Below are 17,050 nucleotides of genomic sequence, written 5' to 3'. Positions count from 1 at the left end.
CAAAAGAAGAACAGTGGAGACATGACATCAGTTCCCACCATGAGCAGCAAATCATCCTGGATGCTGGGGGAAAAGATAATGGTAGCCTACCAGATACCTACAGTCTACTTCTTATACACAGTGAAGTCAAATACCTTTGCTTAACTCAGAATACAAGGTCCCCACAATCCACCCCAACCCTCACTTCCAGCCCCATCTTTCACCCTCTTTGCTACCACAACACACATTAGACCCTAGAATCACCTCAAGGTCCTGGTGATTTACATGAAGCCATGTGACATCTGAAAATGTGGGATAAAGCAGAGTTTGAAACCAGCGCTACCATTTATAAGTTGTGTAACTTAGGCAAATCTCTTAACCTCTCTGGACCTCAGTTTCCTTAGTTGTAAAATGTGGATGATAATACATTTTACATAGGTTTACATGAAGGTTAAATGAGATGACACATGGTAAGTGCCTGATATGTGAATGACAGAAAATTCCCACTAGATGCCCATCCCTCCACACTAGGTTAGACGTGGGTAAGAATAAGGGAGAAATAAACTTGCTGTTATTTTTTTTTTCCTTAGGGTGCCTGGGTGGCTCAGTCAGTTAAGTGTCTAACTCTTGATGTCGGCTCAGGTCGTGATCTCGTGGTTGTGAGATGGAGCGCTGTGTTGGGTTCCACACTTAGTACAGAGCCTACTTGGGACTCTCTCTCTCATCCTCTCTCTGCCTCTCCCCAGCTCACACACCTGCTCGCTCTCTCTCTCTCTCTCAAAACAAATAAACTTAAAAATAATAATAAATAAACTTTAAAACAGAATTTTAAAAAACTTTTTCTCTCTTATTAATATACCAATAAGATTCGTTGGTGTCAACAACCTTTAATAATGCAAATCACCACTGTGAGCATTGTTTATCAATTTCCATCTTCATATGAATTATTTAAATAAAAGCAGTACCTTCCAGAGTTTGATATTTCAGCATTGTGATTACAATGCAAAGGAGCAAGGTTATTTTTTTTTTAACTATTTAGAAAGGAAGCAGATGGCAAGGAAGAAGTTTGGACATTCAGAACACAGCAACTGGGTGTCTGAAGGTCAGGGTTAGATAGTGGGAAAAGAAAAGTACAAGAATAGAAGAGGGGTAGAGGAAGGACGAGGATGCTGGGAGGGAAACAGAAGGCCATTACATGTAAACTTGTCCCACTTTGTGATTGTGCCTTGGGCTCTGGTGGCAGCTGGACTGTCACTGACAGTCACCCAGCCTACTGCCTGTGGCTTACTCACAGTGGATTGAGACATCAAGATGCATTTGTCAGGTTGCCTTGTCAGCTCACCCCAGTTCAGCCAGACTTCTTAGTACAGGCTCTTTCTGCTCCCATCCAGCCCAGGTACCTCCCACACAAAACCCTTCCCTTTTCCCTACTGAGATGACAAAGAAAAGATATAAAGAGAAATGAGCGAAAAGATGGAAAGAGATGAGCACATGTAAAATAGGTCAGAATCTTATTCCTTCTCCCCACTCCTCCTGCATAGCAGTATAATGCTTCCAAACCAAAGGACTACAAAACTTTATCCCTCACTATTTTTCAAGTTCTCCTTAGCTTCTTACATGGCATTTCATGTTTTCATACCATTTGATTTTCATAATAGATGTGTGAACAGAGCAGGAAGGACTATTCCCATTTAAAATAATGAGGAGACTATGGTCCAAAAATGTTGGCCCTTTCCCAAATCCCAACTGCTGGTTAGGAAACATGCCACTTTGGGACTCAAGTCTCTTGACTCTACTTTCCAAGATAGTAGGTCAGGACTAAAACTTTACTCGAAGCCTTCAAATCACTAAGTCACAAAAACTGGACTAAGAAGTCTCCACTGCATGAAGCTGTGGGCAGAAATGGAAGAGCTACAGATTTCAAACCCTGTCTCTGCCAGTGACTACTAATGAGACTTTTAAGATCTTCACCTATGTGGTCCTTGATTTTCTCATCTCTCAGATGAGTCTGATGGCCAATCTTCTACTCTACAGTATAAATAGAATAAACACCTTATCTATTTCACAGTTGTACCTCTAAACAATCTCCTTCACTAACCAGATTCAATATCCTATCAAGTGTTTGAGACTCCGCAAGACCTAAAACAATCTTAAATATGGGCAGCATTGCTAGAAACCCATAATGAGGCTCATTGTCTTCCCATTCAGGGCTCTCACTCTGTCTTACAACCACCATCCACCCCCATCTGTAAAGCACAACAATGTCTAGAAAAGGGGCATGCTTTAGGTGGGAACATCCATTTAGTCCTGCAAGAAATGTTGCAAGAGGGCCAGAGCGGGGCTTTTAAAGTGTAGATCCAAGGCAGCATCCCAATGCCTCTGGTCTAAGGACAGCTTTGTCCATGATTATTTGTCCTTCTCCATCTCCAAGTATCTGCTTTCAGTTCCTTTTGCTGGTAAACCCATTCATTAAAACTTTTTCATCTGTAATGCAGATAAAAATTTAAAAGTTACTTTGTCCTATTTTAATAATCCCCAACCTTGCTTTCATGGGAATGCTTCCATTAACTTGAAAGGAAAGGCATGGAATCCTCAAAAATCATTTTTACGATGATTAAAATTAATCTTGACTTAAAAGATAAAATTCTTATTCACAATAACCAAAAACTGTCCACATTGTGATCCACCAAAATGTCCACCAAAAAATGTCCACCAAAAGATGAATGGATAAACAAAATATGCTATATACATACAATGGCATATTATTTAGCCACACAAAGTAAAGAAATTCTGATACATGCTACAACATGAATGAATCTTGAGGTCATTATGATAAGTGAAATAAGTCAAACACAAAAGAACAAACACTGTGTGATTCCATTTACATAAGGTACCTAGAATAGTCAAGTTCACAGAGACAGAAAGTAGAAAAGAGGTTATGAGGGGCTGGGAGGAGGGAAGATGGAGAGTTATTGTTTAATGGGTACAGAGTTTGTACTTGTAATGATGAAAAAGTTCTAGAAATGGATAGTGGTAATGCCTATGTAACAGTGTGAATATATTTAACGCTACTGAAATGTACACTTTAAAATGGTTCAAAAGGTAAATATTAAGTTACATATATTTTGCCACAATAACAAAAGAATAAAATGCTACTGAACACCCTCAAGCTTTTCTGGAGGGAGAATGATAAAGAAGAAAGAAGAGAGAGCCTGAAATCAAATTTCCAAAAACAGTGTCACCTCTAAAAAGACTGGGGACAGTTCTCTAAGGGAAGTTGTGTATTTCAGCATCACCCAGGTATCATAATTGCTCTGTACCCTCCTCATTTGCACCTTGTCCCTTATCAAAAGAGCTTGCATATAAGTAAATTGGTTCTTCCTCCTTTGCTCTTCATACCACAATACCTTAAGTGGAAGATAAACACCAGATTAAAAACCACCCCAAGGCCAATGCTAAACTCAACATTGTTGCTAAATCAGCCTTAGACTACAGAGCAAAAACTCTTCACCCACACCTAGCATTAGAATCACCCATGGGTTGGGTAGGGGTTCTTTTTTTTTAATTTTCAGCTTTTATAGCTTTTGAAATTAAATGAACTTTCTGCACCCATGCCCATTCTCAATAGGTACAGAAATTTCCACTGACACTCTAGAAAATAATGACATATTACAGATGTGACTGCTGAAGCAATTATCCCTTTGTTACTTTAAAATGGCCACACACCATTTTTAGCCAGGTCTGCATTGCCAGAGAGGGAAATGAGGCCATCATCTAATTAATTTTTATCTCTATTATCTGGGCAGCTGTCTGAATCCTGATCTTCCCTTTGTCGGTAGAAATATGACATGATTGGAAAAGTTAGATATGACAGGAATGGGCTTAGAAAACTTTTATAAAACTGCCAGATTTCTCTCTTCAGTAAACATGTTCATGCCCATCTCTCCTCTGTATTTACCACTTAAACCTTCTCCTCAAAGTATGGCCTTCAGATCTGCAACATCAGCATCATCCAGGAACCTTCTTAGAAATACAGCCACATCTAGGGCACCACCCTAGACCCACTGAATAAGATTCCCAGTTGCACCACATTTTCTAGGGTATTCATATGCACTATAAATTTTAAGAAGCACTGTGTGCTTTCCTGTGGCTGCTCTAACAGATTACCACAAACTTCATTGCTTAAAACAACAAAAATTTAATCTCTCACAGTTCCGTAGGCCAGATATCCAAAATCTGTTTCACTGGGCTGAAACCAAGGTGTTGGCAAAACCACACTCCCTTTCAGGTGCTTGAGGGAACAATCTGTTCCTTGCCTCTTCCAGGTTCCAACACAAAAGACATTTGTGATGGCCAATCCTATATAATCTCATCTCAAAATCCTTAATTTAAAGCACACATCTGCAAAGACCCTTTTTCCACACAAAGTAACACTTATAGCTTTTAGGGATTAGGAAGTGGGTATCTTTTGGGGAGCCATTTTCCCACCTATCACTGCCCTGCATCTAGGAAGTTTTATTTCCACATGTTAACTGGTATATAACCAAACTACCTAAGTGATCTGTATAAATACCATCTCTCAATATAGTGAACAAAGAGCCATCCTTCCAAACCTATATTCAGCAAAGAAGCATTGAAATTTCAAAAACTGCTGTTAGCCAAACCCAAGGACTGTGAAGTTTCCTTGCAGTAGGGACTCACAAACATAGCCCTTACCCACCCAATCTGTCAAACAGATTTCTATGTTATACCCCAGAACACTGTGGGACCCAAGTCGCCACAGAAAGGTCTGGGGATTTGTATTTTTAACAGGTATACTTTGGTAATTCTACTAGGAATCCTAACCATCAGACAAGTTTGAAAAACACTGCTTAGACCAGTAGTCCTCATCCCTCACTGCACATTATAATCACTTGGGGAAATTTTTTAAAATACTGAGTCCCAGGTCCACTCAGACAAATTCAATCTGATTCTCTTGAGGTGGGTATTTGCCAAAGCTCCCTAGATGATTCTAATGTGCAGCCAAGCTTGAGAACCACTGATTTTGCCTCTCCAGGGCCAGTTAAGTGAGTTCAATGGGATTTAACCGACTCAGGTAAGCCACCCATTAAACTAAGCCTATCTGGGCTGCTGCTTTTTTAAGAAAAAGACCTGCAGGGCCTCTTTTGAAATGACTGGATCCTGACCTTGAAGCACTAGGCAGTTATTAAAGTACTTCAGAAAATCACCCCAAAGGAGTTCCTGCCCCAGCCAGGAGAACCCATGCAACCTCCCACTCTTGGGCACTAAGCACTAAAGAATAAAGCCACTCACCCCAAGCAGTCCTCTTACTCACCCCAAATCCCATCCTTCTTTATGAAGAAGAACTTATTTACTTCTCTTCTTCTCTGGCTCCCACACATACTTTCTTCTGGCCCCATAATAATAAAGTTAAAGAAAAAAATGTTAATGCTTATTTACTAATCAAAATGTTCTCTACTCCAATGGCTTTAAATGTCTGAAAAGTTTACATTTTTGGTCCTTTCCACAGAAAGGTGTTATCTCACTGAGGAGCCTACAGTTTAAGCCAACAGTTCTGCAAGCTATTAGCAGAACAGGGAACAGGGGACCAGAAGGAGAGAATAGTTCTTGCTATAGAGAAGAATTTATGCTCAAGAGAAAACTGCATTATCTATAACTCGCTCTTCTATATTTTCTGATTCTCAGTTTATTGGAACTATTCTTTGACTTTTTAAAGTATAGATAACGGATAGCAACGCAAAATAATCCTTGTCTATAGGCAAGCAAATTCTGTCCTACCCAGTGGAGATTCAACTGAGTTGTCTCCCCTCCATGGAAAAAAGTTTTGCCTCCATTTTCACATTGATGGCAACTTTCCTTTACTCCATATAAATTTGTGCTTTCTAAATTTTTTCCTCTTAATCAGTCAAAGCATCATGAGTTAAATAAACTCTTTAATATGTGTTCATTTTTATAACTGTATGAGGGTAGAGATTTTACCCTTTTTTGAAAATTAGCTTTTAACATTGTTCATGACCACTTCAGATGCCTAGGAGGACAAGGCCCGCTGTGACTGCTCAAGCTTAGGGAATAACCCTAAAACAACCAGGTGAAGATCAAGAGAGTTTGTCTCTGGGAGAAAGCCTTCCAGGGTTCCCTAGTCACCTAGGCTCCAAACTCATCCTGTCCTGGTTCCTTCTTATTTAGCCAAACAAGTAAATCATCACCTAGGACTATAAGCTCTTCTCTGCATACAATGTTGAATTCAGGTACAAAAGGCATCAGAGTAAGGGATTCTTCTTCCTAGATAAGAAATTATGACTTAAACCAGCACTCTCCCACAAGGAGCTGTGGAGATATTTATAGGTGTCCACCCCAATTTGGGGGTTTAAAAAGGGTATCTGGAACAATTGTATTTTCTCCAAGTCCTCAAGAATGGTAAAGGTAATGTGAAAAGGTGGAAAATATCCCCAACTTAAAGGAAAACTAGCTAATTGGGAAAATCATAGAACTATCCTAAGTGCATGACATCACTTATGTAAGTTGTAATAATTAAGCATGGCTCTATTTATCACGGTGATGGTCAAAATTGCAAATATTTCACCAAGATAGGAAATTTTAACCACCATTACCTTATCCAAATAATCTGTGCCCCAACTACATTTTAGGAATGATACATCTGCAATTGCCTTTACCTCAACTCTCCCAAAGTTTCTGAAGTTAGTTTTGCTGCTTTCTCCATGATTCTCTACTCTGGGATTGCTTTGCCTTCAAAGTCAGTATTTCAACCATTTAGTTCTTCAATGACATTCTCTTTTTTCTAGCTGGTTAAAATACTCCAATAATACTTTTTCTCCAATCTAATTGGTATAACTACCAAGTAGCCCTTTATCTTCTCCATATACATTGAAACATCTCTCTACCTTTTCTATATTCATTATCTCATTCCTGTCTTCTCTTCCCTCCCTGTCTATCTTTGATTCAATTATTTATTATCTTAAATATTTTTGCAAATATCCTATACTCCCTTGCCTCTTTGTCTTTAAATCCCACTGGCAGGCCAAATCCACAACTCAGACAAAATCAGCTAGAACTTTCTCCAAGCCTGCACTTGGACATCTGAGGGCTGCTGGGGAAAACCCCAGAGTAGGACCAATTGGTGTCACTATAAATTATTGAAGGTCGGCCTTAACCAGATCCTCAACTTGACCCTATAACCTTATTACATGGCTATAGACAATTCTGTCCCCCACCACACACATATTTCAAACCTCTCTTCTCTCATTTCTGACTCCTTCAAAACCCTCTGCTACTCTTAGCAAACCAACCTGTATCACAGAAGAAAAAGGTATCTTCAAATGGGAATACCCCTGACTTCCTGTTATCAAATCTTCAAACCCACTAGAGCTCTATGTATCCTCTACTCCTGTCAGAAGGGGCCAGTCATTCTGCTCTGGATCTATCCCCTCCTGCTTCCTTAGGGACTGCATACAGTCAAGCCACTGCTCTGATCATCCTTATCTTTGTCTTCCCCCAAAACTACTGGATCCTTCTTGACCATAGGCAAACATTCCTAAGTTCCTCCCTTAGTAAAAAATGGGAAAATAACCTTCATCAACTTGCATTTTCCTCTCCGTATACTGCCCTCTCCTTTTCCATTTAACAAATTTCTTACAACTCCCTTTTCCTTTTACTTTCCCCAGACTCCTAATTTATCTACTATGTTTATGTTCCTTCTTAGCTCAGTTAGCTCCCCATTCTTTTCTTCCCAGCCTTTAACTGTGGAACTTCCTCAAGCCTTGGTCTCATGCAAGCTTCTCTCCTCTTTATTCTATCTATGCCCATGATTCTAGGGGCCGGTTGTATACAGATGACTCCCTAATTTAGACATCCAGCCCTGGCCACCATATAAGATCCAACCCCAAAATCAAACTCTAGATCACCCTTCTTAAAAAAATTTAAACTTCTTCCAGTGTTTCCCATGTCAATTACTAATATCACTATCAACTTCATTAGACAAAACAAAAATTTTCAAGCCATTTTTGCTGTCTGACACCACCCCCCCACCAGCCTACATATCCATTTCATCACCAAGTCTTGCATTTTTGCTTCCTCTTTACATGTCAGATCAGTCCACATTATTCTGTATCTATTGCCATCTCTGGTCCAACCTTCCCCCATGCCTTGTTTGGACTCCTGCTTGATCAACCACTCCATACAATGCAAATGGTTCATGTCCAGGCACTTTTGCAAGCAAGCAGGTGAATGAATGAATGAATGCCTACAGGAAATAAGATTTGATGGACTTACCACTGTAAAAAAAAAAATTCTATTCATTCAACAAATATTTTTTGTGTTTCTACTCTGGCCTAGGTATTGGTTTAGGTACTAGAGAAAAGATGATCAGAGAGTCTTTCCTCAGAAAGCTTACAATCTAGAAAGTGGTAGGAGCACTCAGTCAACAACAATAATACAAAACAGAATACAAAAAACAATCTATAAGCAAAAGGATCATCCTCCCTGCCCCAGAAGGCAGATGTAGCTCAAAGAAAGGAGAAATCACATCCAGTTGTATTTTTAGGACACACTTCCTAAAGGACATGGTGCTAACATATGGATACAGGATATATGGGCAGTAAGTAGATCCTAAGAGGAAGTGATTTCTAAGCAAAGAACCAGAACACAGAAAATATAGAAAATAATAATCCAGCCTGGCTAAGCATAGACTAATGAGAGATAGAGCTGGAATGGAAGAATCATTGGAAGTTCACTGCGAGAAGAAATTCACTGTGACATGGAAATATCTCCAAATACAAGATGTTTCTTCCTAAATGGCTTCTCTTTAGTTAGAATTTACTTTTTTAGTTACTTACCTAAGGTGAAGAAAAGCTTTAGGCTTACACCATGCAAATGTGGGAATGAATAGAGAAGAATCTTGTTGATAACATATATGCAATTAGTTGTTCATGATTCCTCACAGCATACTTAAAAATGAGATGTACCTGAGAATTCTGTATTCTAAATTAGATCTGCACAGTATTTAGATTGGCACCTAAGAATCCAATTATAATGCTTAACAGGTCAATATTTCCTACTCCTTCACATAAGTAACTGCAAAGTAACTATTGCCTCTTTACATAAATACATTAAACTTCTCCTTCAAAGTAGGCTCAGGAACATGAGGTCATTGCCAGAGTTGTCTGAAATCAGAACAGAAGTGACAACCACAGCAACCAGGACAGAAGAAAGAAGTGTATTTAAGCTTCATGGGAAGTATTTCTTATTATTTTAACCTCCAGCCCAAAAAAGAGGAGGAGGTACACAAAGAAAGGAATTATGGCAAAATAGAGAGAGAAAGGGGAGAGTAGACAACTAAAAAGCTATGTGACTTTAATTTGTATTTCCGTGATGATGGGTGATGCTAAGCATCTTTTCATGTGTCTGTTAGCCATCTGGATGTCTTCTTTGGAAAAGTGTCTATTTATGTCTTCTGCCCATTTCTTTATTGGGTTGTTTGTTTTTTGGGTGTTGAGTTTGATAACTTCTTTACAGATTTTGGATACTAACCCTCTGTCAGATATGTTTTTTGCAAATAGCCTCTCCCATTCTATAGGCTGCCTTTTAGTTTTGTTGATTATTTCCTTCACTGTTCAGAAGTCCCAATAGTTCATGTTTGCTTTCGTTTCCCTTGCCTTCAGTGACATGTGTGGTAAGAAGTTGCTTTGGCTGAGGCCAAAGAGGTTGCTTCCTGTGTTTCCTCTAGGAATTTGATGGTTTCCTGTCTCACATTTGGGTCTTACATCCATTTTGAATTTATTTTTGTGTTCAGTGTAAGAAAGTGGTCCAGTTTCATTCTTCTGCATGTTGCCACCCAGTTTTCCCACCACCATTTGTTAAAGAGACTGTCTTTTTTCCATTGGATACCTTTCCTGCTTTGTCAAAAATTATTTGACCATATACCACCTCACATCTACCAGAATGGCTAAAATTAACAACACAAGAAACAACAGGTGTTGGCAAGTTCGCAAAGAAAGCTCCCACTGCTTGTGGGAATGCAAACTGGTGCAGCCACTCTGAAGAACAGTATGGAGTTTTCTCAAAAACCTAAAAATAGAACTACCATACCATCCAGCAATTGCACTACTAGGTATTTACCCCAAGGATAAAAAATACAAAATCAAAGAGGGTACATGCACCCCAATGTTTATAGCAGCATTATCAACAATAGCCAAACTACAGAAAAAGCCCACATGTACATTGACTGATGAATGGTGCCATAGAGAAGATGTGGGGTGTGTGTGTGTGTGTGTGTGTGAGTGTGTGTGTGTGTGTAATGGATTATTACTCAGCTATTAAAAATAATGAAATATTGCCATTTGCAACAATGTGGATGGAGCTAGGATGTATTATGCTAAGCGAAATAAGTCAGAGACAGACAAATACCATATGATTTCATTCCTATGTGGAATTTAAGAAATAAAACAGATGAACATATGGGAAGGGGTGGGTGGGCAGGGGAAGAGAAGACAGGGAAACAAACTACATGAGACTTTTAATGATAGAGAACAATTTGAGGCTTGATGGAAGGAGGTGGGTGGGAGATGGGCTAGATGGATGATGGGTATTAAGAAGGGCACTTGTGATGATCATGGGTGTTGTATGTAAGTGGTGAATCACTGAATTCTACTCCTGAAACCAATATTTCACTGTATGTTAACAAACTAAAATTTATATTAGAGAATGTTCATAAAATTAATAATAAAAAAACAAAAAACAATGTGCCACCATATTTCATATCTCACCAGTGGCAGACATAATCAATCAATCATAACATTCTTTCCCAGAGAACTCAGCACCAACCTCAAATTATTTCTGAACTTACCACTCCAAATAATGACTAGTAAACAATCAAAATTGGCCCACAAAAAAAAAATCTCTTTTCCATTCTCAGGATAATGAATTAGAGTCTGCAGAATCTGGGTTTAAACCTATATTCAGATTGTTACCAGCTACACAACAATGAGCATCCCCAACTCTCTAAACCACAACTTACTACAGCTTTGAATAGAGGTAATGACTTCGCTGGGATTGTGGCAAGACTCAAAGTGCCAATGTATTAAAGAACGCTTTGAAAATTGTAGGGTTCTATAGAGGTGAGGTATTCTCCAAATAGGAGGTGTTCCTACTCGATACTTCCAGAACACACCCATGTGCCCAGAACACTTTCCTTGGCATTTCTCAGTAGCCTGTAGGGTCACATGTGAAAAGAAACCAGCAGGAGGAACTCAGCAGTTCTCTACTATGCCTTTGTATTCTTTTCATATGCCCTTCCCTGTTCCGAGTGGACAGCCAGATTGCTGTCTTTAGTACAATTACCTTGACAGTCTAGTGGCCCTTGTCCAGTCTTTTAGTTCATGTAGGTGAGACTTTGTAGCATGCCTGCCTAAAGCTGGTAGCCCTGCCCACACAGGGGTTAGCCAGTCAGTCTTTAGAAGTTTATAACACAAATGTAAACTGCAACCACAGCTATAGTTAAATAAAACAATTTCGAACAGAGTAAATGATTAGCTCCTGAATACTAATTTTTATATGGTTTTGTTTTTCATTTTGTGATGAAGCAGGAACAATCAAGGTGCTCTGTAAAGATGGGGCCCTGCTAAGTTAATAAAGCACATGGCTTACCTAAAACAATTTGGCCAGAAGTCCTAAAGTTTCACTCAGCAGCCCAGAGTTAGATGCCATAAAAAGCTAGAAGTTGAAATAATTATGTGCTTGCAGAGACAGAAACATTATGAAGGATATTCTAAAAACATCTGAGGACTAGCACCATGAATGTAGGACTCCTGTTCATGTTACCAGGATGAGTAATGCACAGTTTCTTGCCATTTTTATTCTGTTATGTGGAGAATGAATTATATGGGCATCTAAGGAGGCAGAGAGACTGATTTAGGAGGCTGCTGGAATAATTCAGATGCAAGGCAATGATGGTGATAGATGCAGAATGGGGAAAGGTGTTTGGACTGGGGATTATTTAGGAAGTAGAATTGCTAGACTTCTTGATGGATCAAATGGAGGCAATGAATAAAGGAAGGAGTTGAGAATGGCGCCAATGTTTTGAGCAACTGGGTGAGTAGAAGCATCATTTTCCTAAATAAGTTAGAACAGAGAGGGTGTGACTGAGAATCCACAGTTCTACCTTGAACACAGAGTTTTTTCCCTTCCTGACACCAACTATATGGTAATTTTTCCAATACCACTTCTCTAACTCTCCGACACCATATATGTGCCCTACAATTCAATTTAATTCTTACACTCATTACCTGCAGTTGGCATCAAATTCCACAGGTGTAATTCCACAGTCCCACAAGACTGCCCTCACTTCAAAGGCCTGTTACAAGTATCAGGTCACCTATACTTTTTACCAACCAGCTATAAATCAGGAGTTCCCAACACCCCCTCCTCAGGTTCAATAATTTTCTAGAACAGCTCAAAGAACTCAGAAAGCCACATTACATATATTTTTTAGTTTTTACAAAGGATACAAATAAGCAGTCAATTAAGAAGGGACTTAAGGCAAGGCCTGGAAAGGTCTCAACCCCAGAGCTTCTGTCCCCATTGAGTTGGGATGTGCCACCCTCCCAGTACATGGACGTGTTCACCAACTCAGAAGCTCTCCAAACTCCATTGTTTAGGAGTTTCTATGCAAGTTTCATCACATAGCAATGATTGATTAAATCATTGGCTGTTGATAATTAACTCGATCTCTCAAGTTCCCTGAAGTTTGGGGAGTAGGGCTGAAAGTTCCAAACTTCTAATCAATACTTGATTTTTCTGGTGACCAAATCCCATCCTGAAGCTGTCTAAAAGCCTACCAAGAGTCACCTCATTATAACAAAAAATTCTCCTGTAACCCTTATCACTCAGGAAATTTCAAAGATTTGAGGAGTAGAGAAAGATATTTCTGGTACTGAAGGTACATAAGTTTCATAGGGTGTCTCCACAATCTCACCAGGCAGGTGACCATATACAAACCTAGGGCTCAGGGAGAAATAAGAGGCCAGATTCAAACCATGCCTCTACCACTTACTGGCTTCTGTGACTGTGGATAGGCACTTAGCCTCTCCCTGTTTTAGCTTCTTCATCTCAAAAATGCAAATAATAACCATTCTGCAGGACTCTATAAAAATAAGAGAGCATATAGTTACCATTCAATCAACAAATACATATTGAGTCTACCCCATGGCAGAAACTGTCTTAGGGGCTGGAGATAGAGCATGGGACAGAACAAAAATCCAGCCCTCATGAATCTACATTCCAGTGAGGAAAACAAAATGAACAAATAAATAAGAAAACCTATACCATGCAGTTGATGGGAAGTGCTACCGGAAAAAAGAAATCAGTAGAAAAGAAGACTGGGAGTGGGAGGTGGTCAATGTTGTCACCTTAAATAGAATAGTCAGAGAAGACCTCATTGAAAAGGGGCTATGTGAGCAGAAACCTGAGAAGGTGAGAGAGAAAGCCAGACAAACAGCTAGAGAAGAGTGCTCTAGACAGTGAGAAAAGCAAGACCCATGAGGTGGAGGTTTTCCTGACATTTGTTCCAAGCCCAGAAAGGAGGTCAATGTGGCCAGAAGTAACCCACTGAGAAGTGCTACTTCTGCTCAGAATTCCAATAATGTTCATTATTGGGATGGCCTATTCAGCCTGCATCCTAAACTACTACTTTTCAGTTGCATATTGTTTTAACTCTCCAACTGCTAACATATAATTATTTTTCTGCTAATTACCTCCTTAAGAGCAGAGCCTTTTTGTACAGCCATTTCTGTCCCAACCAAGTGCCTCAGACTTGGAAATCAGTTGTCATCCTGTAAACTGACTATACACGCACCTGCATGCGTACACACATACACAAACAAGCAAATTGCCAACTCATCCTATTTACTGAAATACTAGCCTCTGTGTCCAAGTTTCCTCATCTCCACAGTTTGACTAAATTATTTTAAATTTATTTGCATTAAGAAGTGGGAATTCACTTGGGAATTCACTTTTCACATGGCAATATCCTCACAGCCTGGCTTTCCTGAAATTCCTTCAACAAGGATACTGCTTACACTGGCTCCATCAACAGCTAATCCCAGCAAAAATGACTCTAAATCTCATACACCTGAATGTTTTTGTTTGCAGGATGCTTTATTAGCAACACATGTTTTCTCTGCAGATCACAATCACCTGCTGTTCCAAAGACCGTAATTTGAGAAGCTAACTTGTAGAGGGCTAGAAATGCATGTGGTGACAGGAAAAATCATTAGTTTTCATAATTGCTCTGTGAACAAAGAATAGGCACTCCAATGAAAATAATCACTACCATTTATTGAGCATTTACTATCAGACATGTACTGTGGTAAGTGTTTCACTGACTTCAGCTAATTAAGTTAAATCTTCAGGGTAGGTATTAGCCCTAAATTATAGATTTTTTTAAAAAGCCATCTGAGTTTAAGTCATTGGCCCAAGATCACACAAGCTATTGAGGGGCAGAACTAGGATTTGAACGCAGACCAAACAGTAGTAAAAATAGCACACCAAATGTATATGCAACAAAGATCTAACAAGTGATCTCATTCTGAGACTCAGGACAAAGTTCTTTTCACAAAATTGGAAGGTTTGTCCTTACTGATAGCCAGGAAAAAGCTAAAGCTGAATACCAGGACGGATCGTGACCAATCCCCAAGACAAGAGGGAGAGGCATGGAGAGGGCCTAGATCCCTTTCACTTGAGTGAATTGACAGACAAGTTGCATTTGGGTCTGCAGTGCTAGAACCTTTCCCCACAAATTAGTTGTGGGTGCTTGATGTTGATGACTGAGAGCAATTATACCACTCATAGCAGATGGGAGCATATAGTGCCAACCAAAATGAATCAATGTGTCACAGCAGCAAGGTTCTCAGATAAGATTTTAAAAATGTTGTCAAACAATGATTATAATATTACCAGGGGGATGGGACCAGCAATTACACCTTTCAGCCAATAATTTATAGCACTTTTATTTTTTTTACCCTATCGAGCGGCCATTGTTATGGCTCCAATTTACAGATGGAGAAATATAAAGTAGCTTGCCCCAGTGTATAGGGCTAAGTCACTGGCAGACCTTGTGGTGTTTTGAGAGGACCTAATAGATTCCTTTTTCCTACCTGGGTCTTGAAACAAATGCGTTTTGTTTTTTTTTTAATGGCAGAGGCAAAGATGGAGCACAGAATGCCATCTTTATTATAAATAAAGCTAGGTTGAAAGACAAATGGCCTGGCTAACTCCCTCATAGTCAACCTCAAGGAAAGACAACCTAAGGGAAAGGGAAAGCTGGCTGAGTCACTGCCACCACCACCCCCCCCATAACCCCCACTGCTCCCACTAACTTGGATAGAGGTTTTGCTCTCAAAACCTTGGCTAGATAAACTCCCCAGTATAAAAACATGGACCAAAGACTATTGTCAGTCAATCAGGTAACTCACTGTATCCATGTGGGGAGTCAGCCTACATAGGGGTGTCACTCTCTTCTATGATTTTCCTCATTTGAGTCTTCAGGTCCAAATATATTGCTCTAAGTAGGAGAGGGGCTTCCCATGAAGGAATAGATGTTACTATTGCCAACATCCTGGGAAGAGACTGATCCAGGGAAGAAATTAGGATTCAGGGAGACAAGCCCCAGATTGAGATAAGGACAAAAATCCCTTCTTTCTAAAAGCTGGAGGTGATGGTATTGGAGCAAAAGTTCCTGTCTCCAGGGAGAATACAAAAGAAAGCATACATGCTGCCACCTTGGCTCACTCCTTGGATTGGTGTTCCCAGGCCTCTCTTTGTCAATGCTGTCTAGCTCCACAAAGGCATAGACCCACCCTCAGCACCCACACAAGAACAGCTAACAAGAATTTCACTGAACACTGGAAAGCCCAAAAGGCCATTACAGCATGATATCATCAGCCTGAATGTCACATTTGAATACTCCAGGTCTATAGACCAAGCCTCACCAGCTCTCGGCAGGGCATCTCCCTCTCTTTAGTCACTGACCTGCAGCCTGTTACCAAATCCCCTACCTAGAGCTCATCTCCTAAATCTCCTCCAGGGTCCTTTCAAAGGAAAATGCATTTTATGTTCCCCTCCCAATCAAAATATTTTTCTATTCCATGCAAGTAAAGAAGACACTCATTTTAATTTGTATTTCAGTTTATTTTAGACATTCACTTTATTTTTTTTAATTTTTTATTATTTTTTTCTAAATATGATTTATTGTCGAGTTAGCTAACATACAGTGTATAAAGTGTGCTCTTGGTTTCAGGAGTAGGTTCCCATGATTCATCACTTACATATACAACACCCAGTGCTCATCCCAACAAGTGCCTTCTTCAATACCCATCAATCATTTTTCCCACCCCCTCTGCACCTCCATCAACCCTCAGTTTGTTCTCTGTATTTAAGAGTCTCTTATGGTTTGCCTCCCTCTCTGCAAACTATTTTTACCCCTTCTCTTCCTGCATGGTCTTCTGTTAATTTTCTCAAATTCCACATGAATGAAAACATATGATATCTGTCTTTCTCTGACTGACTTATTTCACTTAACATAATAACCCTCCAGTTCAATCCACATTGTTGCAAATGGCAAGATTTCATTTTTTTTCTCATTACCAAGTAGTATTCCATTGTATATATAAACCACATCTTCTTTATCCATTCATCCATTGATGGACATTTGGGTTCTTTCCATAATTTGGCTGTTGTTGATAGCACTGCTATAAACATTGGGATACATGTGCCCCTATGAATCAGCACTCCTGTATCCTTTGGATAAATTCCTAGTGGTGCTATTGCTGGGTCACAGGGTGATTCTATTTTTAATTTTTTAAGGAACCTCCACACTGTTTTCCAGAGTGGCTGTACCAGTTTTCATTCCTACCAACAGTGCAAGAGGGTTCCCATTTCTCCACATCCTCACCAACCTCTGTTGTTTCCTGAGTTGTTGATTTTAGCCGTTCTGACCCGGTGTGAGGTGGTATCTCAATGTGATTTCAATTTGTATTTC

The sequence above is a fragment of the Panthera uncia genome, chromosome A2 (assembly GCF_023721935.1).
Source record: "Panthera uncia isolate 11264 chromosome A2, Puncia_PCG_1.0, whole genome shotgun sequence".
Taxonomy (NCBI): domain Eukaryota; kingdom Metazoa; phylum Chordata; class Mammalia; order Carnivora; family Felidae; genus Panthera; species Panthera uncia.
The sequence above is the reverse complement of the archived record's forward strand: the minus strand, read 5'-3'. Positions refer to the sequence as shown.